The sequence below is a fragment of the Stegostoma tigrinum genome, chromosome 20, assembly GCF_030684315.1.
Source record: "Stegostoma tigrinum isolate sSteTig4 chromosome 20, sSteTig4.hap1, whole genome shotgun sequence".
Taxonomy (NCBI): domain Eukaryota; kingdom Metazoa; phylum Chordata; class Chondrichthyes; order Orectolobiformes; family Stegostomatidae; genus Stegostoma; species Stegostoma tigrinum.
In genome coordinates, this window is record NC_081373.1 from 50,426,134 (window position 1) to 50,434,181 (window position 8,048).

The following is an 8,048-nucleotide window of genomic DNA, read 5'->3' on the forward strand; positions in this document are numbered from 1 at the left end:
CATGAATACATAATTTAAAAATCTGCTTTGTCTCCGTATTTATGACCAATGACTGCGTAATGTTTTTGCTTTCTCGGAGCATTTGAAGGTTTATGGAACTTGGACAAGTGAGGTATGGGTGTATGACTTGTCCATGCGAAAGAGACCAGTTTTAATTCTGCATTCGGTGGAATATGCTGCAATAAGTAGTTCGCTCTGCAATCTGCCGCAACAGACCTGCTGCTTCTTACAGCAAGCTGTTTCCACCTGCCCCTTGCTGGTGTATCTAAGATGGCGGTAGAGTAGCAGCTACTGGTCTGGGGCTAATCCTCCGTGTGCGTCCTTCGTTTAATTCCTTTTCTTATTTTCACTTCTGCTCTTTCTCTCTCTGCTTCTCTTTCTGTCTCTGTTTCTTTTTTTCTCTTTGAAGGCCCCTTTGTTGGCGAAATCGGTGGCGCAGGAATCAGCTCGGCCTCCTGAGCATGTGCACCGATGGCAGTATGACAGAGTGATCCAGCCCTGCCACAGGGAGGGGGGAGTGAATTCCGCAGCACAGAGGAGCCCCTGGCTGTGCTGCTGCCTTGGTGATACCAGGAATCCCCACTCTGGGCCTACTGCACGCAGGAGTCCCCAGCTCGGCTGCAGTCCCAAGAGTCCGGCTCCGGCCAGCCGCCCTCCTCAGAGAGATGTTGCCTTGCTGGCACTGCCATCTTGAAGAATCCTCTGCTGATGCTTCCAACAGCTGGGAGACTGCTGCCGCTCCACACATGGCCTCCCTTCCCTGGCGCTCTGATGCTGCCGGCTTACCCATTGAAGGAAAGAAGAAAGAAAGAGAGCAGAAGTAAAAAGGTAAAGAAGAAAGAAAGCAGATGGGAGTGGATGAGCCCCGGGCAAGAGCTCACATGCAGAGCTGCTACCCCATTTCCATCTTGGAACTGGAACGTTTAACTAGAGAGCTGGATCAATGTATTCCTATTGTGGGATTTTGCTTAAATCACCATCCTCCCCAACTCCCTCTGGCTGAAGTAATTCCTCCTCATCTCAGTTCTCAAGGGTCATCCTGTCACTCTATGGCTGTGCCCTCAGCTCCTAGTCTGTCCTGCTAGTTGAAGCATCTTCTCCGTGTCTGCTCTATCCAGGTTTCTCAGTATTCTGTAAGTTTCAATCAGAACCCCCTCATCCTTCTAAACTCCATCGAGCACCGACCCAACCATGACTGGTACGACATGCCCTTCATCCCCATTCTTGTGAACCTCCTCTAGATCTCCTCTAACATCAATACATTCTTCCTTAGATATGGAGCCCAAAATTACTCAATATTCCAAATGCAGTCTAACCACAGCCTTACACAGTCTCAGTAGTACATCCCTACTCTTGCATTCTAGCTTTCTTGAAATGAATGCTAACATTGCATTTGCTTTCCGTAACTGCCAATTGAACTTGCAGATGTACCTGGGGCTGCTTATTTTGTTAAAGGGGTGATATAAATGTAACTTCTTGTATCGGTGTATTCCTGCTGTAGGCCTGAGAACGTGCTGTAAGTTGACTGGCATGTGTAACACGAGGGGAATGCTGCATTGTTGGGAGAGCTGGGTAACGGGGAATTTAATAAACCTGCCAAGTCCGTGAATAACAAAAAGCAGGCAAATGGAATGTTGGCCTTTATTGCAAAGGGAATGGAGCATAAGGGAAGTTTTGTTAAAACTATACAAGCATGAGTTAGACTGCAATAAGAACAGTCAGTCTGCACAGTGACAGCAACAAAACAACGTGAAGGAGAGTGAACCTGGAGGTGAACAGCAGGAACAATACCTCAGGAGTGGGGTCACTCATAGTAAACCTGGGGTGAACAGCAACAGCAGCATAACTATCTGAGGAGCCAGTTCAGTCATACAGCACAGAAACAGACCCTTTAGTCCAACCAGTCCATGCTGACCATAATCCCAAACGAAACCAGTCCCGCCTGCCTGTGTTTCACTCACATCCCTCCAAACGTTTCTTTGTCATGTCCTTATCCAAATGTCCTTTATACATTCTAACTGTACCTACATCCATCATTTCCTTTGGTAATTCACTCCACACATGACCTACCCTTTGTGTAATAAAATTGCCCCTCATGTCATTTTAAAATCTTTCACCTCTCACCATAAAAAATGTCCCCTAGTCTTGAAATCCCCCCTCCCAGGGAAACAGAAACTGCCACTCACCTTTTCTATACCCCTCATGATTTTATAAAACTCTATAGGGTCACCTCTCAACCTCCTATGGTCCAGTTAAAAAGGTCCTAGCCTATCCAGCCTCTGCTTATAAATCAAACCCACCATTTCTGGCAACATCCGCGTAAATCTTTTCTGAACCCTCTACAACTTAAAAATATCTTACTGATAACAGGGTGACCAGAAATGGACACAGAAGAGGCCTCACCAACATTCTGTACAGCCTCAACATGATGACCCAACTTCTATACTCAAAGGACTGAGCAATGAAAGCGTGAGTGCTAAATGCCGCCTTAGCCCCCCGTCTATATGTGATCCAAACTTCAAAGAATTATGTATCTTCCCCGCCAACCCCCCAAACCCAGCTCCCTCTGATCTACAACACTACCCAAGGCCCTATTTTTAATTGTATTAGTCTTGCCCTTATTTGTTTCACCAAAATGCAATACCTGGCATTCATCTAAATTAAACTATGTTGTTTTGATTCTTAGCCACTGCGTAATGTGGTAATCCTGATCCTGCGGCTTAAGTGCGATACCTAAACCACATAAACAGAAACCAGCAGATTCTTCACTGTTGTCAGTTTTATTTCTGCTTACATAATAAGCACATACAAAGTGAAGGGAGGCTAGGTGATTGAGTTAGTTGGCAGATATTTCTGTGAAAGAAGAGGAGTGAAGGTATTCCTCATGTTAACCAATGCAAAGAATTCTGGATGCTAAAAATCAGAAATTGCTGCCTGCATCCTTTCTGGACAGAAGTTCGGAAGAAAGGTCACTGGATCCAAAATCTTAACTCAACTTTCTCTCCACAGACGCTGCCAGATCTTGCAAGTTTTATTTTCCGCACAATTTCTGACATTACTCATGCTATTGGATATGATCAGAGAGGCAGGAGAAAGGGTTTAATGTCCCTTAGGTAAGACCAAAGCTAGGCCTTGTAAATATATGATGGGTAACCATTAAGTCCAGTGGATAATGCAGGAGAAACGTCTTCAGCAAGTGAGTGGTTCAAGTGTACAACTCTCTACCACATGGGAGTCGTTAAGAACAGTGACGTAAAACATTTACAGGCAAGATGAATAAGTTCCTGATGGAGAAAGCAAAAGATGGCTATGTTAAAGGGTTTTATTGTTGACAAATGAACAATAGAGCATATGAGGGAGAAACTCTACCAGTCAAACAGGTTGAATAGCCTGATTCTGGGCAGCAGTGTGTACCACTTACAAGATGCACTTCAACAACTCACTAAGGCTTCTCAGTCAGCCTCTTCCCAAGCTGCAATCTGTACCACTGAGAAGGACAAGGGCATTAGATATGTAGAAAAACCACAATCTGCAAGTTTCCCTCCACGCCATACACCACCCTGACAGTAGAGTATACCACTGCCATTTCTTCAGTGTCACTAGGTTAAAGTTCTGGAATTCCCTTCCTAAGAGTACTGTATGTGTATCTACACCCCATGCACTGCAGTGGTTCAAGATGGGAGCTCAACGCTGCTGTCTTGAGGGGTAATTAGGGATGGGCAATAAATGGTGGTCCAGCTGGCAATGCTCTCATCCTGTCCTATTTAATAGTGAAGCAATCTATAGTGGAATTGCCATTTATAACGTGCAAATGGAATGGACCTTAAAGACACAACATCCTCTTTTTTTCCCCGCACAGAGTTCGAGGTAAAATAACAGGCAAAGAGTTTATTAGCTGCAGAAACAACATGACCTTTAAACTCACGGATTTCAGGAAGCACTTATGTGTCACATAATAGATCTGTCATAAACCTGAAGCCTACAGCAGTAATTGGGCAGTACATACAAGCATGGTTAAGGAATAGAAACAGAGAGTCGTGTACATGGTTCTTCTCAGAGTGGAGGAAGCATTCAGTTGTGCTCCCCAGGTGTGTGCTATTATAATTAATTCTTCTCAACGGAAATTAATGGTCTGCATGACAGTATACAGGGCATCATTATCAAAATGTGTAGATGACACAAAATCTGGAAATATAGTTAGCAGTGAGAAATGTGTAACATAATTCAGGAGGGAAGAGACTGGTGAAATGGGCAAGCACGTGGCAGCTGCAGAGAATTCTGAAGTGATGCATTTCAAAGGGAAATGAATGAAATGGTATCATTTTAAAGGCTGTTTGTGCAGAAACATGAATATCTGGGGTTGTTTGTACATGAATCTGTGAAGGTGTTGAGAAAATGCCATTCTTGATTTTATTAAGAGGATGCAGAGGAGTTGAAATTTCGTCAAATGCTGGTTCATCACTAATTCGAGTATTTTGGCAAATTCTGCACACAGACTACAGGAAAGGTGTCAAGGCCCTGGAGGGTTACAGGCATCTGTGGAATGGCACCAGGCAGAAGTTATGTGGAATAACTAAAACTGAGATTGTTTTCAAAGTTAAAGGGAGATTTGATTGAGATGTTCAAAATTGAGAGGTTATAATAGAGTAAATGGGAAGATACTGTTTCTGCTGGCAGCAGGGTCAAATGCTGTGATCAAAGCTAATGTTATTACTGGACAAATCTGATCCCACACTGAAATCTGGCTTAGAATTCTGTTTTCTTTTGGTTTTAACAAGGTGGTCATTCACTGAAAAACAAACACACATTTTTGCACATTAGGATTTGGCCAAAAGACAAGATTATTATGCAAAAGAAGTGAAGATATACAGGGTAGACCATAAGACCACAAGACAAAGGAGCAGAAATTAGGCTATTCAGCCTGTCAGATCTGTTCCACCATTCATTCATGGCTGATACATTTCTCAACCCCATTCTTCCACCTTATACCTGTAACCTTTGATCACCTTGACAATCAAGAACCTATCTATCTCTGCCTTAAATATATTCAATGACCTGGCTTCCACAACCTTCTGTGGCAATGAGTTCCATCGATTCACCACCCTCTGGTTGAAGAAGTTTCCCCTTATATCCGTTCTAAAGGTTCTTCCCTTTACTCTAAAGCTGTGCTCTTGGGTACTAGCTTCTCCTGCTAATGAAAACATCTTCCAAATATCAACTCTGTCCAGGCCTTTCAGTATTCTGTAAGTTTCAATTAGAACTCCCCTCATCCTTCTAAACTCCACTGAGTACAGACCCATGGTCCTCAAACATTCCTCACATACTAAGACTTTCATTCCTGGGACCATTCTTGTGAACCTCCTCTGGACCTGCTCCAGGGCCAGTATATCCTTTCTGAGATATGGGGCCCAAAATTGCACACACTATTCTAAATATGGCCTGACCAGAGTCTTATAAATCGTCAGAAGTACATTCTTGTTTTTATATTCTTGTCTCCTCAAAATAAATGCCAATATTTTACTTGCCTTCCTAACTACCAACTCAACCTGCAAGCTAACCTTCAGAGAATCCTGGACGAAGACTCCCAAATTCCTTTGCATGCAGAATTTTGAATTTTCTCCCCGTTTAAAAAATAGTCTATGCCTCTACCCTTCTTACCAAAGTGCGTGACCTCTCACTTTCCTATATTGTACTTATCTGCCACTTCTTTGCTCACTCTCCTAACTGTCTAACTCCTTCTGCAGCATCCCCACCTCCTCAATACTACCTGCCCCTCTACCTATCTTTGTATTGTCTGCAAACCTATCCAGAAAGACTCCAGTTTCTTCATCTATATCATTAATGTACAAAGTGAAAAGTTGTGGTCTGAACACCGACCCTTGCAGAACACCACGACTCAACAGCTGCCATTTTGAAAAAGACACTTTTAACGCCATTCTCTGCTTTCTGCCAGATAGCCAATCTTCTATCCATGCTGATACCTTGCCTCTAACACCATGGGCCCTTATCATATTCAGCAGCCTTCTGTATGGCACCTTGTCGAAGGCCTTCTGGAAGTCCAGGTAGATAATATCCCTTGGCTCTCCTTGATCTAACCTGCTCATTACCTCCTCAAAGCATTCTAAAGAGAGTTGTCAGGTGCGACCTCCCCTTGATGAAGCCGGGCTGACTTTGCCCAATTTTACCATACACTTCCAAGTATTCAGAAATCTCATCCTTCACAATGGACTCAAAATCTTCCAACAGTTGAGGTCAGGATAATTGGCCAGTAATTTCCCATCTATTGATGAGGGGGTGACAGTTTAAAAGTAAAAAGTCATCCATTTAGAACAGAAGTGAAGAAACACTTTTTCTCTCTGAGGGTTAAGGATCTTTGGAACTCCCTTCCTCAAAATGCAGTGAACGCAGAATCTTTAAATATTTTTAAGACTGGGGTAGGTGAATTCTTAATGATCATTCAGCTTCTTGAACCCGGTCCCATTCACTTCAATTATTGCTGATTTATGAAGAGTCATACAGCACTGAAACAGACCGTTTAGCCTAACTCGTCCATTCTAAACTGAACTAGTCCCATTTGTCTGCATTTGGTCCATATCCATGTAAACCTTTCCTCTCCACATTCCTGCAAATATCTTTTAAATGTTGTAATTGTACCAGCCTTTGCAATTTCCTGTGGCAGCTCATTCCATATGCACACCACCTTCTGCGTGAAAAAGTTGCCCCTCCAGACCCTTTTAAATCTTTCCCTTGTCACCTTAAACCTATCCCTTCTAGTTCTGGATTCCCCCACCATGAGGAAAAGAACTCAGCTATTCACCCTATCCACCACCACCCCCCCACCCCCTCCACGCCCCATGATTTTATAAGCCTCTCTGGGGTCATCCCTCAGCCTCCTACGTCCCAGGGAATAAACGTCTCAGCATATCTAGCCACGCCTTATAACTCAAAACCTCCAGTCTTGGTAACATCCTCCTAAATATTTTTTGCACTCTTTCCAGTCTAACGACATCCTTCCTATAAAGGGACTACCAGAATTGTATGCAGTACTCCAAATGTGGCCCTAACAATGTCTCGTACAGCTGTAACATGTACTCAATGCTCTGACTGGCTGAAGGTAGCAAGCAACAGAAGGCTAAATTATATTGATACAAAACTTTCCATGAGTCAAACTTTATTTTCTGATGAAATTAAAATGCTTCACAGCCAATTAGTCACAATCACATGGATCTGTTCATCAGTGAAACCTCCTCTGATATCCATCTTTGACATTCATTTGATGTTCATCATCACAGGAGAGAACATAGAAACAGTCTTTCTTACCTTTGGACTTGATTGTTTCTAATTCCTAGACTCAGAACTTGAGGTATGGGCTGATCCTGTTTTCCAGGCAGCCAAGCGCTTTTTGTCATTTAAATGTTTCTGTTGGAATAGTTTCTGAATTCTGTTTCTCACTTGCAGATATTCCTGCCAGTTCTACCCACTGCCTTGAACTTGCTTTTTGGTGTTGGGAATTCACAGAATTGTCAGTGTTTCCAGTTTGAACCGTTTGGGTCAGCTTTAAGTCTCATCAATACGTTGCTTCTTTTCTACACGTTGGGCCTTCCACTCGCTAACATTCAATTTTGCTTGTCCTCATGCTCAGGAAAATAAGCCTTTAACCTGATCTTACCTTGAGCAGAGAAACTGATGCTCAATGCTTTAGTTAGCTATTGAACTAAAATGAACAATTCCAGCCAGTAGCCTGTACAGCGGAATACAGCTCAGGATGTAGGATGGAATGCTCTGTTTTCCTGAGTAATTTACTCAGAGTGCACACCAAAACATTTTTTCTAAGCATTAGTTTTTGTCTGCTCTTTTACAAACATCTTTCCCTGGTGTCCTGACAAGAACACAGTTTCTTCTTCCTTTTTAAGGATGCAGGTGAATCAATACCATTACAGAATTTAAAGATGCTGACTAACTTCACACAAAGGTTTACCCTATAATCTTTGACACAGAGAATACAGGAGAAACTCAACAGGTCTGACAGCTTCTGCGAAGAGAGAAAT